Source organism: Pteropus medius, unplaced genomic scaffold (assembly GCF_902729225.1).
Source record: "Pteropus medius unplaced genomic scaffold, Ma_sr-lr_union100, whole genome shotgun sequence".
NCBI classification, from domain to species: Eukaryota; Metazoa; Chordata; class Mammalia; order Chiroptera; family Pteropodidae; genus Pteropus; species Pteropus medius.
Genome location: NW_024344378.1, coordinates 15,053,320 through 15,070,066, shown reverse-complemented (window position 1 = coordinate 15,070,066; position 16,747 = coordinate 15,053,320).

Here is a 16,747-nt window from a genome sequence, read left to right as displayed (position 1 = left end):
CAAATGTATGGACACAATTGTATGTGTCCTGTCTCTGTGACATCTGCCAAGTGATTTGTATTTCAGGATCCTCAGTTTTCATATCTTTGAAACGGGGATACTAATATATGCTTTCTCGGGATTATTATGCATTATTATAAAAGATTATAACACAAAGTCCGACACATCGTGAGATTTCTTTCTCTCTTAAAGGAAGTCATGGAAAGTACTAGATAGGGCACTTCCTGGGATGAACAGGATGGAATGGGTAAGGCAGCCCAAAGATAACACAATGCCAGTCTTAGAGAGAAACGGGAAAGTGGGGGTCTTACTGCCCAGTGAGGTTTGTAACTCTGAAAAATTGTGGTGCAGGGTGCCCTTTATACTACCCCAGATTGAAAAGTTCTACACGTGATATCAATTATCCAGAAACCTCCATCTCTCTAAAAGTCAGGAAGATTGGTTTCTCCAGGAACTCACTCTCTGTTTGCCATCCTCCTCCAGGAGAATATAACCCACAGAATTTAAAGAAAACTCATAGTCCTGAGACTTGATTCGCCTCCATGAATATGCAGCAAACAGTTCTTAAGGCAGGGATCCTGCTCGGTGAAGGGTATCAGGATTGGAACATATGGCTATACCATCTTACCTTCTCATATTAAATTCTCAGTTCAGATGATTCAGACCTCAGGGATGAAGAGCAGAGGGAGAAATCTGCTCTGCCACCTTGTATTTTATTTCTATATTTTTACATTGTACCAACTTCTCCAATCCTTGAACTTTTGTTTTCCTTTAGCTTAGAGTCAGGAGAAAAGATGATGTGAGTTTCCCCAGCCCTAACCATTAAATGATGGTGAGGAAAATATTTAAACAGTAGTTAAGAGTTTTTACTAATGACGAGGTCCTTACTCAGACTCAAAACATAGTAATGTGTGCCACTGTTAAAAGTACAAATTAAAAATAACATGTGAAATGACTGGAATGAACTCAAAACATAAGATATATAACTACAATATGAAGTGAAATGAAGAAGACTTAGAAAAAGCATTAAATAATTAAATGCACATCATTTTTACAATTTAGGTATGTTCACATCAATATTCTCTCTCTTTGTTTCGGTGTCTCTACACACACACACTAACACAAAGGACAGAGTCTGTATTCTTCGGCAACTTTGTCTACATTTGTGTGGCCCTGGAATGCTGGCATAAAAATCATCGGGGATGCTCATCTTTAAAAAAAGAATTCTGAGGCTTAACTCAGACCATCTTGGAGAAAAACAGGAATTTAAATTAAAAATAATTCTCCAAGTGATTTTTATGCTGATGGTCCGCAGACCACACTTTGAGAAACAGAGAAACACTATTATTCTTCTATTGATTGCATAGGAAGGATGGGTAAACAGATATTAAGTCAGGTGTTGCTGGTGTTTCTGGCTAATCACGTCCTTTTGAAAAGCTGTGAGACCTGCCATATCAAGGATAGAGGATATTGTCCTCAGCAAAAGTTGTATATTCTATTCACATTTGTCTTGGTTTAACTGAATAGGTGATGTCGGCAGGTAAGAGAAAAAGAAATGCTGCCTCATTGTATGCCAGTTACTTTAAATCAGTAATTCAGGGAGCACCAACTCTGATCCCAGGAAAAGCTTTTTTATGTTTTGTGTCTTCAGAACCAGGGGTTTCCCAGGAGGTGAGAACCAATCACTATAGTATCTCAGCCCTGAACCTAGGGGTAGACAGAATAACAGCCTATTAAATGTGTCCATGTCATAGTGCCTAGAACTTGAGACTATGTTAGGTTACATGACAGAGAAAAAGTAAAGTTGCAAATGGAATTAAGTTTGCTAATCTGCTAAATTTGAGATTATCTCGGATTATCCCGGGGGACTCAATGTAATCACAAGGCATAATTTTTCTTTGTCATTTAACTTTAAAATGGTAAAAAACTGATATAAGCTTCAGATCCTTTATATTCACATGTAAAGTGTAAGATGTAAAGACTCTTGAATCATTAAATGCCAGATTCTTGCTCCAACATTTGCCTAGGAATCTCCTAGAGGGTTTTGTTTCATCTGAAAAGTAGAAATAATGAAGCATCCTCTGACTAGGATCCTATTAGACTCCACATTTCCAAACACTGTTTATACTTATAAATTCTTGCTTAATATCTGGCTTTCGTGAAACTATAAATTCATTGTGAGCAGAAGACTATGCTTGCTTTATTCATTGCTGAATCCTAGTCCCAGGCATAGTACTTGGCATTTAAAAGGTACTCAATTGATATTTGACAAATTCAATAAATTTAGGCAATATATAATATGAATAGAAAAGGTGGAAATGCAAATAAAACTGTAATTTAATTGACCTTGACCCTGGGCTCAAAATAATGGAGAGTCCAAAAGTTCACTTAAGGGAATGTCAGGAAATCTGGATTTTAATCCCCATCGGCATTGACTAGAGTTATAACCTTAGTTAATGATTAAATTTCCTGGGTCCTCAAATTTCTTACTGTATATAACAGAAGTAAAGTAGGTGATTACTGAAATCCCTTATAGAACTAATCTCATAGACCCAAAAATGATGTGCTTCCTTCGCTCAAGCTATTACCATTTATTTCATAGATCAAAATCTGATACATGGTGATTGCTCTAGAGTTACAGAACATGCTTATAAATCCTGACACTTGACTATTTATTTGCCCCTCTCCTTCCCTCCCTTTCCTTCTATTCTTTCATATATTCATATAGTTATTAAATGCTTACACTCTATGTACCTGCCCTAGGGAAATTTAAAAATATTTTATATGCCTGCCTTGAATTAAGTACCTCATATTCTGGCTGAAATCTCTTATCTTTGAAAGGATTCAAATTCTAGCCAAGTGTTTGTTTCATTAAGTGGTTTAAAAAGAGATAGATGGGATAAAAGGGGTCAAGTATGTAGTGACAGAAAGAAATCTGACTGTGGGCGGTGAACACACACACAAAATCAAATAAATAAATGAATGAATGAATAAATAAATAAATAAATAAAACGTTTTCTGATTTTAATGCCTTATGTGAATGACAGAGGCTAATTCTCTTTGAAGCATAAATTCTTATGGAATTAGAACTTTGATCTCAATGAAGTAGACTGACACACATTGGAGAGGGCCTTGCCTCACGTAATTCTTTCTCCAAGTCTTTTGCCTTTCAAGAAGGGGTAATGTCCTTGTGTTTACTTTCCTGACAGATTTCTTTGTCTTCAACTCTAAATCAATAGTTATTATATCAGATTGACTTCTATGATATAAAACAGTATCCCACCACATATTCTCCCCCTCCCTTCTACTTTAAACCTGTAGATATAGCTTATTCATTGGTTTACTGTCATTAACACAACCATGATCAAATGGAAAGACCTCAGGCAGAAACCTGACAGGAGCAAGAAAAGAGAGGTTGGCTGGAACTCATTTGTAATATAATAGTATTCCAGCATACAGTAGTTTTTGACCTTAAGCAAGAGAAAGTTGATGACTTTAATAGAGTTTTCTTTATAAACGTTTTTCTTTTTCTTTCTGCTACAAAACTGCTGACTTTTTTTTTTAAGCCCTGCCTCGCCTACAATTGCTTTCAAAAGCATATTTCTAAATTTCAAAGCCAGAGTTCACCTCGGTAATGTTTTGTTAATTGTATGAGCACTCACACTGATGGCAAGCTTCCGGAGGCCCTCCTTGACAGCATAAAATATAGCCCTAGAATGCCTGCCCCAACTCTGTCTCTCATCCACAGAAAGCACTCACCTTAAATGTGAGAAAATATTTTTTCAATTCCAATTGTCTCAAAAGTAGCCTAAGAATAACAATAACTTAGTTCTACAGTCCAAGAAGCAGGACATTTCTGTTAATATACATCTGGATTCAAACACCACCACTTATAGACATAAGTAGTGAAATTTTAGGCAAACTAAAGTTCAGTTTCCCCTTCTCTCAACATGACTGATAATAGTACCACCTCATAGGATCATGGTAAGAGTTACATAATGCACTTATAAAGAAATTTATAGAAAAATAAATAAATTTAGAGAGATCTTGGCTTATACCATGTACTTCGTAAATGATGGTGGTGGATATGTGTGTTATTGTTGTATAGCAACCTGCTTTTGCTCAGTAAGCAAGGAAATGTCTTTGGTCTTTGGCTGAAGACAGTAATTAGACCAATGACAAAGAAAATTCTGCAGTTTGAGGTATAAGGGCTGCCGACTATCTCAAGCACCCTCCCTCCTTCCTTTTCAGCCTGACTTGTAACCGCGCTTTTTATATTCATGGTATGTTTCCTTCTCACAGTTCCAGCCAGTGGAGTCCTGCTTTTGCTTTCTAACTCTCCTGCCTCCAGATCTCTTATTACTCAGTGATCTTCTTCACTCTCTTGTGTCCAAGTTCATGGTTCATTCAAAACAGCCTTTCTCCACCAACTTTCCACATTTTCTAGAGCTGCTGTCAATAAAAGACTGAAAAAACTGACCTTACAGAAACTATAAACATGGCCCTTACAAATAAATTTTCGAAGTTGTGTGGTTAGAAATAATCAATCTCTCACCCGGTGAAGAAATCTGATACTCTTTGTCCCAAGATATTTTTCTAGAAATGGCATTATGTAATTCTCAGCAATTAAAGCTGGTCTTAAGGTCTAGGGTGTAATAATGGGTCTGAGACCCCAGAGCTAGAACTTAGTTAGTTGGCAGAATTGAGAGGTTGGTTAATGCGACCCCTCTCTCCACCTGTGACAGTTTCCAAGCTATTCCAATAATACCCTCCTTTAAGAATATCTCCCTCAGGCCTGTGGTGAGTAATCATTACTTTTGAAAAACTCTTCTAGAGGCAACTTACTCCAGACTTCAATCAGCTACATCACCAGGTTCAGCAATGACCAATTTCTCTGCTTCTGTGACTTGATGCTGATCTCAATTCCTTCTTTATTTAGTCATATAGAAATCATTCTACACAGAAATTTATATTCTTGTGATTAGGGATGTATACAGCTTCATCATCATATCACTTTGAAATTGCATACATTCCCTCTCACATTTCTCTATCCTATGCATGTAAACCTCTCCTTCTCCTTCTATATATCTATACATCTCTCTCTATCTATCTATAACTATATCATCTATATTTATAATCTTCCTAATTCATTTGTCTATTGTAACCTCCAGCAAGATAAAATATGAAATGTGGCTTTCTCCCTCATGGGTTAGGAGTAGAGATGGGAGCCCCAGCTACATCATTCTAAATGAAACCTAGATGTCATCTGTCACTTAAAGGGCTTAGCTATTAGAAATTCTCTTTCCCAGGAAGGCCATTCTGGTGATAGCAAATGAAAAGAAATGAATATGGATGTCCAGGTGCTAAATTAAAATGTCAACCTTGAACTTTGTAGGGCAGAGCTTTCAAAGGCAGCCATGATCAATTGTCTCTCAGCCCTCACAGGTAAAGGAAACATTTTGATAAATTGAAGTCTCAAAGAGAATGGAAGAAGGCGTGTGAATGGGTGTAGGGCAGAGTGTCAAAAGCATCTGGATTCAACTCTCCACCCGGTCCTCCAGGTTAGCATCACATAATTGCACCAACTTAAAATACCGATAAGAATGTGGTTTTGATTATTTATTCATAAGCTTTTTATCAAATTAAATTTACATGACAGATTTTTTTTTTTTTTAATGCATTAGTGGCTAAGAGTCTTCCGGGAAGTTGCAGAAAGAAAAAAACAACAGCAACTAGGCAGACATACAAGGTATTGCATCATACTTTTCCTGTCCACACCTGAAGACATTATCTCTTATCAGTCCCAAATCAAGTTCAAGGGGACAACAGACTCTTTCACCTCAAGCATCTTTACTTGTCAAAATTCCCTATAGAATAACAGAAACTTCAAGGTCTTTTGCATGGTATTTCCCTGTTTCATGAGGTAAAAAATCAAGGAGAAAAATTGAAAGCCACCAGTTACTGGTTATTTTAATCCTAGTACCTGCCAAGTCATCCCCATGTCTCCCCATGCTCCCACCACATATACATAAAATACACACATCAAGGACAGAAGAAAGTTCTAAAGGCAGGGGTAGGGGCCTGACTTCCCATAGTAGAAACAATGACTGCTTCTTAAAGACTTCATGAATAAACTAAAAATGCTGTCAACCCATGTTTGGCTATTTGGTTAATTTTTCTGAAGTACAGATTACCTTTTACCTCATCAAACTTTTAATGGTTCTCCACTACCTGGAAATTCTAAACAAATGCCATTTTTGATCTGTTGCCAATTTACCTTTTCAAATTTACTTCTCCTTGTTCTTCGCTAAGTATTCTACATCCCAATTAAACTAGACTTTTTTTCGTATGGGAATAGTTTTCTATGTTAACTTTTTTTTTTAGATTTCCATTTCTATATCGACCTTTGTATAGTTCATCTCAAGCTAGTAGGAATCATTTCAAATATTTCCTTTTCCATGAACCCTTTCCTGCCTAATTCCCTCACAACTACATGAGAGCTTTCTTTATATTATGTTCCCTTAACATTAGTGTCATTTATATTTTTGAGAAGAATATTTTCTTCTGATTTTTATTGTAATTATTGACCTACTGTTTTATCTCTAGGTTAGTTCTTTGAGGACAAAGGGTGGCCTTAAATATTTTTGTATGCCATGCAGAGTCAGACAAAGTACCTTACTCATAGTAGCTATAGAATATATATTTGTAGATTTAGACTAAATTTAAAAGTAGCAATAAATTGCTGCATTGCAATCGGAGTTTAATTACTATGAAAATAATTTATCTACCATAAAATTCCATGTACTTTAGTGGCCATGAAAATACAGTCATGCACTTTATAACAATGTTTTAATCAACAAAGGACCGCATACACAACAGTGGTGGTATACTATATAGCCTTAGTGTGTGGTAGGCCATACTATCTATGTTTGTCTAAGTACACTCTCAGATGTTCGTACAATGACAAAAATCACATCTCAGAAAGTATCACCGTCGTTGAGCAGTGTATGACTGTGCTACATTTTATGAAATTATAGATTAAATCCACATGACATGCTCAAGAAAGAAAGGTTCAGGCATACCAGTTTGCTCTAGATTTCTTCAGATTCTAGGAAGAATTATAAATCAGAAAACTGTATTGGCCAGAATTTTAGAAAGGCCAGGAAGGTGAAGAGAGATGCTTAATTCATACCAGGGAATTTCCCTATTACAATAAGGGAATATCAGGAAATGACTCATCAAAAATGTTTACCAAGGTCAACAGCATCTGACATTTGTTCTGACTTCGCTAGTCCCTTGCCATCTTAATTCCTGCCTCATTTTCAAAATATCAGGGTTAGGTTTATTTATCAGGGGATTTGATTCTTTGTAGGATGAATTAATATATTAAATTGTTTGTAGAATTTAAGGTTTCAAAGTCCCGTGATAATTGAAAAGTTGAGTAAATATATCTTGCCAGTTAGCTTGGTGTCTTCCAACGACTCTTTCAAAAACTGTATCTTCAAAAAGCTTTCTTCTCTCTTCAAGCAGTTTCTTTCTGCCATCTAAGAGACTAGACTTTGCTTATTTCTGTGATATTCTGTTTCTTAATGTAAAAATATCTAAATAAGAAAGACTATATATATGTATGTATATGTACATACATATATAAATAAATATATGTGTGTATATGTGTGTGTGTATGTATATATATATATACATATATATATATGTATATATATATATATTCAGCAAGTAAATCTGAAAAGGGAAACAAACAAACAAAACCTATGTAAACTGTGAGGGCTAACTAATTCTCAACTTCTTTTAGTCCTTGTGATATATTCTTAATAAGAAAAAAATTAATCTAATGACAGTTTTAAAACCTAGTTTAAATGATTTAAGACAGTGATAGTGTACAATAAAATATCTTGGAATTTATATTTCTAATTGTCATAAATAATACTAAAGGATATTAGATTTTTTAAAAAAGGAAAATAAACATGTAAATAGGAAAATAAATCCAAGCCCAGGCTAAGGGTGGTAAATATTCAAAAGACAGGTGAAAAATCATGCTCCAATGCTAGGTGACCTACAGCTTGGCTTTAGAGGTGCCTAATAGCCAAAACAAAGAGATAATGTGATTAACTCATGAGTTATAGGGTTTGGGAGATAAAACATTAAACAATATTTAAGAGATTCAGAAGCATGTCTCATAAGAAAAGCTGAAAGAAAGTTTGCCGAATAGTTTTTACAAAGAGAATATGCTCACCACCATTTGCTAAATTAATGTAACAGATTAGTTAACAGGAAGGTGTGCTGTCATACTCTTCAATGGCACCTTTATAATACTTTTTGAAAAAGTTTTGCTCTTTTTTTTTTTTTTTTCAGGTAGACTAAGGAATTTTAACTTGAAGGGTTGGATAGAGGGAGATTCCAGTGGATTTTATAGAAATATATAGTAAAATATTACTTAATATAGTATTTTAGTGGTATATAAAAAGTGATTCCTCAGTACCTGAAATTTAATTAGGAACTCAGGAGACAAACACAGATTTTGTCTTTATCAAAGAGGATTATTATTATTTTTCCTTCATCAACAGGAGAGAGACCTGGGAAGGGATTATGGGTATGATTAGAAAATATTTACTATTTTGAAATCAAGAGTGGTAACAAAATATAACCACTGATTACTATGTCTGTTTTGAAATACGTCAGTGCATAATTGACTACTGAATTCAACATAACAGTATTTACGATATGGCAATGAAGTGTAATTACATTTCTTCAGAAGTACTATTACAAAATAGAAGAACTTTGCTTAATTTTATTATGTGTTCCTTTTGTATTATATTTCTTGCAAATCAGGATTTACTGACTTATTTAGTAAGAGTTGGCAAACCAGCAATCTCTGCACATAAAGTAATTCCTACTCCAGTGAACGTATTTTTGACAAATGACTTTTGCCTACGTGATTTGTCAACTTAATGTGGGCCTAAGCAGCCAAGTAGTAGGCCCTTTTTGCACTTGATCCTATCTTTGCAGACCAAAAGGAGTAAATCAGAAAATTAAAAAAAAAATATCTAAGAAACGTTTGGAAAAATATTATGTTTGTGTTAAGTTTGACAGCATATGGATCAAACAACAGAAAATAAAGCAAAAGCAATAAAAACACATGAAGTTTAGTTTTATTCAATCATGGAAATCCTTGACGTTTCCTGAAGAAAGAAAAAAGCACCATTAGAGTTAACTGAGCATATTAAACAATAAACTACAAAGTGACTTCTCATATCATAAACTTTCTTCCAAGGGGTTGCAGTCGGTTTAGATTTAGAGGCCACAACACCACTAGCATGGATTAATAAGACTTTAGAAGCAGTTTGGATAAAAAATGTTACAGCTGAAAAGTGTGTGGAGTTACTTTCTTGATCACCACTCTCAGATTTAGGGTGATTTAATTGAAGAGGTTTATATGTCTTGAGATCCTTCATTACCTGATCATTCTCTACAGCACTTAGAATTACATAGTTGAAAGCATCTGCTCAAAACTTTATGGATACTTTAGTACCTTTAAAAAGAGATCTTGGAAAGCACCTTTACCCACACCTTCAGCCTTGTGAGGACATAGCGAGAACCAGGAAGTGGGTTCTCACCAGATGCCGAATCTGCTGACAATTTAATCTTGGACTTTCCAGCCTTCAGAACTGTGAGAATTAAATTTCTGTTGTTTATAAACCACCCAGTCTATAGTATTCTGTTACAGCAGCCTAAATAGATAAGACAAACACTTGTCACCCTTCAAGAAATGACATGGAAAAAAGCAAGTGGCAGGAAGGACTATATAGCTGTGGCAAAAGTTAAAGTAAGTAATGATGATGGCAAGAACTAAGAGGAAAGTAGTATATAAACAGAGAACTGGATAAAGTTAAGAAATATTTAAGTAGTAAGATAATGAAGACTTGTTGGTACCAAAGATTGGAGGAGTCAGGGAGAGAAATGTCAAAGACTTGCAAGGCTTCTGGGCAGTGAATGGCAACACTACAACTAGATGATGTTATTATTCACCAGAAATATACAAGAAGCCCAGTTAGGCATAATAAACATATGTTTAGTTCTATACTTGTAGAATCTGAGATCTAGACCAATGTGTTAAGTTTGATGTTGCTTTGTAACATCAACATAGCCATGCTATATATAGGCCATTTTCTATAACAGTATGAAGCTCAGAAGATGGGTGTGGTCTGGCGAAATAATTGTATAAGTCCTGTAAAGATGATATCATCTAAAAATATTTATATCCAATAGAGCAGCTATACTTAAGTCCTAAGGAACTACAAACAATAGTGTACTAGGAGATGTGTTCTGCTTCCATGTAGGATAGGGTAGGTTGTAGCAGCCACCTATTTACCCCCTATGACAACTAAGAGAAGCTATGTAAATTATACGAGTCTATTTTAAAGAGTGCATTATGCGAGCAATGAGGTGAAAATGAATTTAAATTCTAGAATCAAGGAATCTCATTCAAGTTGAATTGACCATTACTAGGACCTTAGTAGAGTTTGGTCATAGACTGAGTCTTGTTTGGTTCACGTAGATTTAATATAATAGGAAGAAAAATATTAGTAAGACATTGGTAGACAAAAAAGGATGAGGTTATAGATTGAAAACTTGTAGACCCTTGAATAAGCAGCCAGTTTTCTTCACGGGACATTTTCTGGGCTCTGAGGCTGTACTCAGTAGGCCTGAGGACTGGAAAGCATCTTCTAAAACGCAGAAAAAAAGCTCTTATGATGTTTCAGTGCTTTGTCGGCATAGCCCTGTCAGAGGTAGAGGCCTGCCTCAAGCACACTTTCTATCTCTCCATAAGATTCTTTGTCCTATTGAAGCTTCAAAGAATGAGGCTAAAGGGCAAAGTTCAAAACATCAGAAGGTCAGAGCTGAATATTCTTCATTTTTTTGTGAGATGAAGAAATAGAGACATACTAGATTTGAATGAAAAGTCACGAAAGTCCCTGCATGAGGAAGAGAGACAAATCAGAAGTGAACTGACCTTTAATAAAACATCAAACATACCCTGACCCAAACTGATGCCTTTTCTCTATTTACCACATTTTTATATCATTTGATACAGAAAAATCATTTGAGAGTCTAACATCAATTCTTGATAAAAACTCTCAGAAAACTAGAAATAGAGGGGGATTTTCTCAATTTGATATATACATTAATTAAAACCACCAGCTAATAGAATACTCAATGACTATGTAGGGCTTGTAAAAAAAGAAACCAAAAAATAAGAAAAAATAAACTATGAGCAGAATTTTTTCTCAGTAAAAATTCACTCCTTCCTTTCACTCACTAAGCCAGTATAGACTCTGCCTGGCCCTATTCCCAAGTTCTTGTGGCCACACGGTATAGGTGATAACTTGCTACAAGTTGTCACTGAGGACCCCCTGTTGTCCTCCCCCACCAAGTCTGAAAGCCAGGGTGTGGAGCAGATCCTGGACCAATGTGATAAATACACCCAGGAGCACTGCCTTCCAATGGTTATATCACTGAGTCAAATAAAAGAGAAATCGAATACTATGATCTAATCATCACCATTCATTTTATATATTGTTTCAATACTTATTAATAAGGGCATACAAATTTAGAATGAATGCATATTTCTGTTGGGTTGACCCTTTTATCATCATTAAAGTTCTCTTTAATTCTAGAAATATTTCGGACCACAAATATTTCCTTTTTCATAGCAGTAAGGTAATACTAGCTTTCTTTTTCAGTTAGTAGTTACTTAATGCATCTTTTTAATCTTTCTACATTCTTTTATTTTCATCTTTTCTATGTCTTTAAATTTAAAAGTATTTTTACAATGAAAATTTAGCTAGTTAACTTTATCTTTTAAAAATATTTTCTATCATTTTAATTTTAATTTGAAAATTTAATCTATTTTAATTAGTAATATAAGGTTAAATCTACCATCTTAATCTTTGTTCTATATGTTTTACATTTTAATAGTCTTGCTTTTTTTGAAATAATTATGAATTTTAAAAATCATTCCATTTATTCTCTAATAGAGTGACTGTTACTTATTTCTTTAGTTCACTTCCACATTTATCCTTGTCTTATCACAGTATATAATAAATTATTACTTTTATCACTTCCCCAACAATAAAAAGATTTTACTTACAGCATATATTAAAACTCAAGAACTATTATTACTATCGTTTTAAAAGTCTTTATTTATTTAGATCTACTTATATTTTTTTACCTCGCTGTATGTTTTATCTGAAATTATGGGATTATTTTTCTTCTAGCTAAGTAACTTCCTTTTGTATTTCCGTTAATGTGATTTACTATGATATAGGTTCCTACATCATATCCAGAAGCAAAAGCCATTGTTTCTTTATTTTGAGCTCAATAAATAATTATTTGATATGCCTATTTCTCCAGGTAAGAGGGAGGATAGAAGATGAGAAATAACTGCTTATAGCATAACAGGAAAAAAAGACCTGCCACCAACTAATTATATTCAAAGTTGAAATAAGTACTAAATAGAGGCACAGGTACTTTGAGGTGGATATAAATAAAAGGAAGAGTAATAATGAAAAGTGATAGAGGACAGTGACGATGACTTTTGATTCTTATGTCTGAAGTTTAAGTCCAAAGTCCAAGCCATTCATTATAAACTTGTTAACATTAAGGGATAAACAAATAAAACTTGTCTAAGCTTCCAGTCACAGTCCTAAAACAAGAAAATTAATACTTTACTTAATGGGATGAATATGATGATTTGAATAAATAACAATATATTTAGCAAAGAATAATGCCTCTTACCTAATAGAAGCTCTATAAATCATACCATTACTAAAAATTCAAGAAAGGCTTCATGAAAATTGTATCTTTGGGGTTGACTCTAAAAAATAAGTTGATTTTCAACAGAAGTAGATCAGAGGGAGTAATCAGCTTGGTTAAGAACCAGCAGGAGCAATGTCCTGGAGTATGAAAAAGATAACCATGGTCAGGGCCCAGCAAAGAGCTAACATTGCTGAGGCTCTGGTGCCCTGAGGTACCCCATGGGACACAACTCTGGAGTAAGGTGCTTTGGAGCATCATCATGGACTGCTTTGGGTGCCATGAGAAGTAAAAAATTCATGGAATAGGCAGGTAGCCTGCAGTGAGGATGAGTGCTGAGTGGATTAAACATCATTATGGATACTTATGCAGTAATGTACCATCTTATCACCCCAAGTCAGGCTTGTTTTATTAAATGTATGAAAGGAATCATTCAATTCTACCAGTTGTGTGATCCTCTGCCCATGAGTCACCTCTCACTCCACTGCCAGCCACCTTAGTAGACTGAACGACAATAAAAATTTCACCAGGAACAGAATGTTTCATTTGTTTTCCCTTAGACCATTTCCCTTAAACCTTGTTTAACCCATTTAAGAAGACCTTCTCTAAGGCTTAGAGATTTCAAAGTACTATGACCAAGAGTCATTATTAAATATAATGTGGAGAAACAAATTGTCTTGTTCAGCATTGCTAAAAGCCAAAGGACAGAAGGTATATATTCGTGGATATGGTAAGCTGAAGGAAATGGTCAGAGACCTTCAGAAATGGACAGAGATGTAGGGCACTCTTTGAGAATTTCAGCCAAGGCTACATGGCCATTCTTTTGTAATGTTATATGTGATATTAATTGGATCAAATCACCTTGGAGGCCCTTTTCAACACTAAAACACTGTCTTTAAACCAAGAGATACTTTGGGACATGTACAGTCTCTTTTCTGTTATGCCCAAGCCTTCTGCTCTTCTGTCCATCTCCTTGTTATCTTCTCAGAAGTATCTAAAATCCAGGAAACCCTTTGATTGGCACCACTTGAGATACCTCAAGCCCCAGTGCAGTGTTTTGTTTTTTCAAACTATGTTCATAGATTTCTTACTCAAAAATGACCCAAATAGCTTATTGAAAGTATACATTTCTATGCCCCACTGTAGATACACTAAAACAAGATCCCTGGGCATGAGATGTAGGAATATGCATTATAACCAGTGTTCCAGGTAATCCTTATACCCATCTAAGTGTGAGAACAACTGCCCTAATCTATTTCTGTTCAACATTTTCTGTACTTGTTAATTTATAGGTCAGCAATGGCCAATTCTTTCACTTCAGATTGAGGACTTGAGATTCAGAATAATAATGTCCTGGTCTCTGAATACATCTGGTTAGTTTTCATCCCCTCCCCTTCCCCTGCCAAACAGGCAGCTCTGTGCAGATATTGGGCCTATTGTTCTATCATGATGGAATCCTGAAATCTGAATATGAAAAATTTCCATTGCCTTATCCCTGGGAGAGATCATAAAGCTGCTACTGCCAAGAAAAAGAAAGCTCAGCAGGACTGGTACATATTAGGTGGCAGTTCTCCATCTTGGCTACATGTAGACATTATCTCAGAAACCTAAAAAAAACAACTATCTAAGTTAGGTCCCATAGCAAGACAATCAGATCCGAACCTCTAGGGCTGAGGACGTATTTTCTTTCTAAGAAGGACTGATTCAAGCATCACAATTTCTGTACTCCCACTAACTTGGTGTAGAATGTTACTTTTATATTGATCACAGTTTTTGGTAATTATCTGTGTCTTCAATCCACCTTCTCATTAGTACCTGGAGTGGGGACTGTGTCATCAGTACAGACATTAGGGACCTAGGACATATGCATATTTAAAAGTAAATAAAATATTGTAGAAAAGCCTTGTAGTTGCACGTGCTTTAAAATAATCTGTGGAATATCAAAGTTTACTTTATGCCCCCTGGAAGGAGATTTCTGAATGTATTTTGCAAGCCTATCTCTGCATTTCTGAAGCTGAAGAATTACTCTAGCATATTTTAGTTACAACTCAGAAGTAGTCTTTTGACTAAACATTAATAAAATTCTAAGTCATAAACAAACTAAGATTTATCACTTGTCCTAAGGTTGACACTGCCATTATTCTTAATTACTCCTGAACTCTTGCACATTATTCACAATGTCCCCAGAGAAGGGAAATGAGCAGGGAGTTCTGCTTTAAGAAAGAATAAATTCTTCCTCAGGTTACATCTTGTATACTCAAAATATCATATCTACAGCATTCTCTGGGGAAGGTGATGGCATGATCTGGTAGGCAGAACATTTAGAAGAAAAAATAAATCTTTGGGATTCTGTTGGGGAGCTGTCACACCCTTGAAATTACAGATCAAAAAGAGAATTGCTTCACATTTATCTCTGGTCCTTAGTTATAGAGGAGAGAAGTGAACGGGGAACATGAAGCAGAATCTCTCCACCAGGATGCCAGTTGGTGTTACCTGGTGGACTGGGAGAGAGACTAGACGTTCTAACTCAGAACAGCAGTCCAACACCCTAGAAATATCCCTTTGGTAATACTGGAGACGGTTGTAGCCTGTCCCATGGTTAAGGGCCATCTTGCAAATGTTTTTATTCTATTAAAAAGCCTTAATTTAGATGTCCATTTAAAATAATTACTATATTATTATCTTCTATTTATTGAATGACTTACATATACTAGGTGCTGTTCTAGGTACCTTAGCATATTAACTCATAATTCTGACAATAATCTAGAAATGTAGCTATTAATATCCCAAGTTTACAAGTGAAGAGATTGAGGCTTAGGGAGGTAAAGGTTGTGAGTGGCTTATAGATTGAGCCACCAGTGTTTTATCACATATATTTTGTGTGTGAATATACTTAATTTGCTAGAGCATATGGTGGGAGGCACCAGAAATACTTTAATAGGGGTATTGTCAGTGGATAAAATGGGGCCTACAATGACTCATAAATGAGAACTGATCTGTGAGGCTGACCAAAGGCAGTGAACACATAGGTGTTGAATGAGTTATCAGACCTCCCCACCACTCATCCTACTGTAGAAACCTCTCAATTTTCAACCATTGACTCCATCTAGTGGAGACTGTTCCTATCAGGGAAGCATCCTAGGCCTCCAAAGATTGGCTAGAAAATTCGCCTGAGGACTCTCCAAGTAAAAGAGAGACCTCTTTTCCCTGTGGTAGAGTGCCCACTGGAGCACCCGACAGAGCACCTGAGTGAACAGCCCACACATGCCATCTGCTCACCACGTGGTGGGAAGCTCGGCTATCATTTTTACTATTGGACCAGAAATGTGTTCACTCAAATGGTCAGGCGAGGAAGCATAAGGCAGGTATCTAGGATGTGACCATCTCTTTGTAATAATATCAGGGTGATGGTGGCTCTGAACCCCACATAGAGAATTTGAGCTGGGGGAGGAACTTTGACTCTTCTGAATGATCCATAGGATAAGATGTTAGATAAATACCTTGAATGCAACAGTTTAATTGCCATTAGTATCTGTGAAGCTACAGAGCTGCCTTTCATGTTTGGTCTTCCTTATCTCTTTCACTTATTTCCTCCCGTGTGTGTGTGTGTGTGTGTGTGTGTGTGTGTGTGTGTGTGCGCGCGCGCACGTGTATATTCTTCCTTCTTTTCAAGATCCTTATAATTGACAGTTGCCATCTTTTTTTCTTTTTATAGAGTTATGTGAACTAGTCTGCCAGGATTGCCATAACAAAATACCACAGGCTGGGTGGCTTAAACAACAAAAATTTATTTTTTCATTGCTCTGGAGGCTGAAAGTCTAAGGTAGAGGTGTCAGCAGGGTGAATTTTTTCTTTGGCCTTTCTCTTTGACTTGCCAATGGCCACCTTCTCAACGTGTGTCCTGGTATGACCTTAT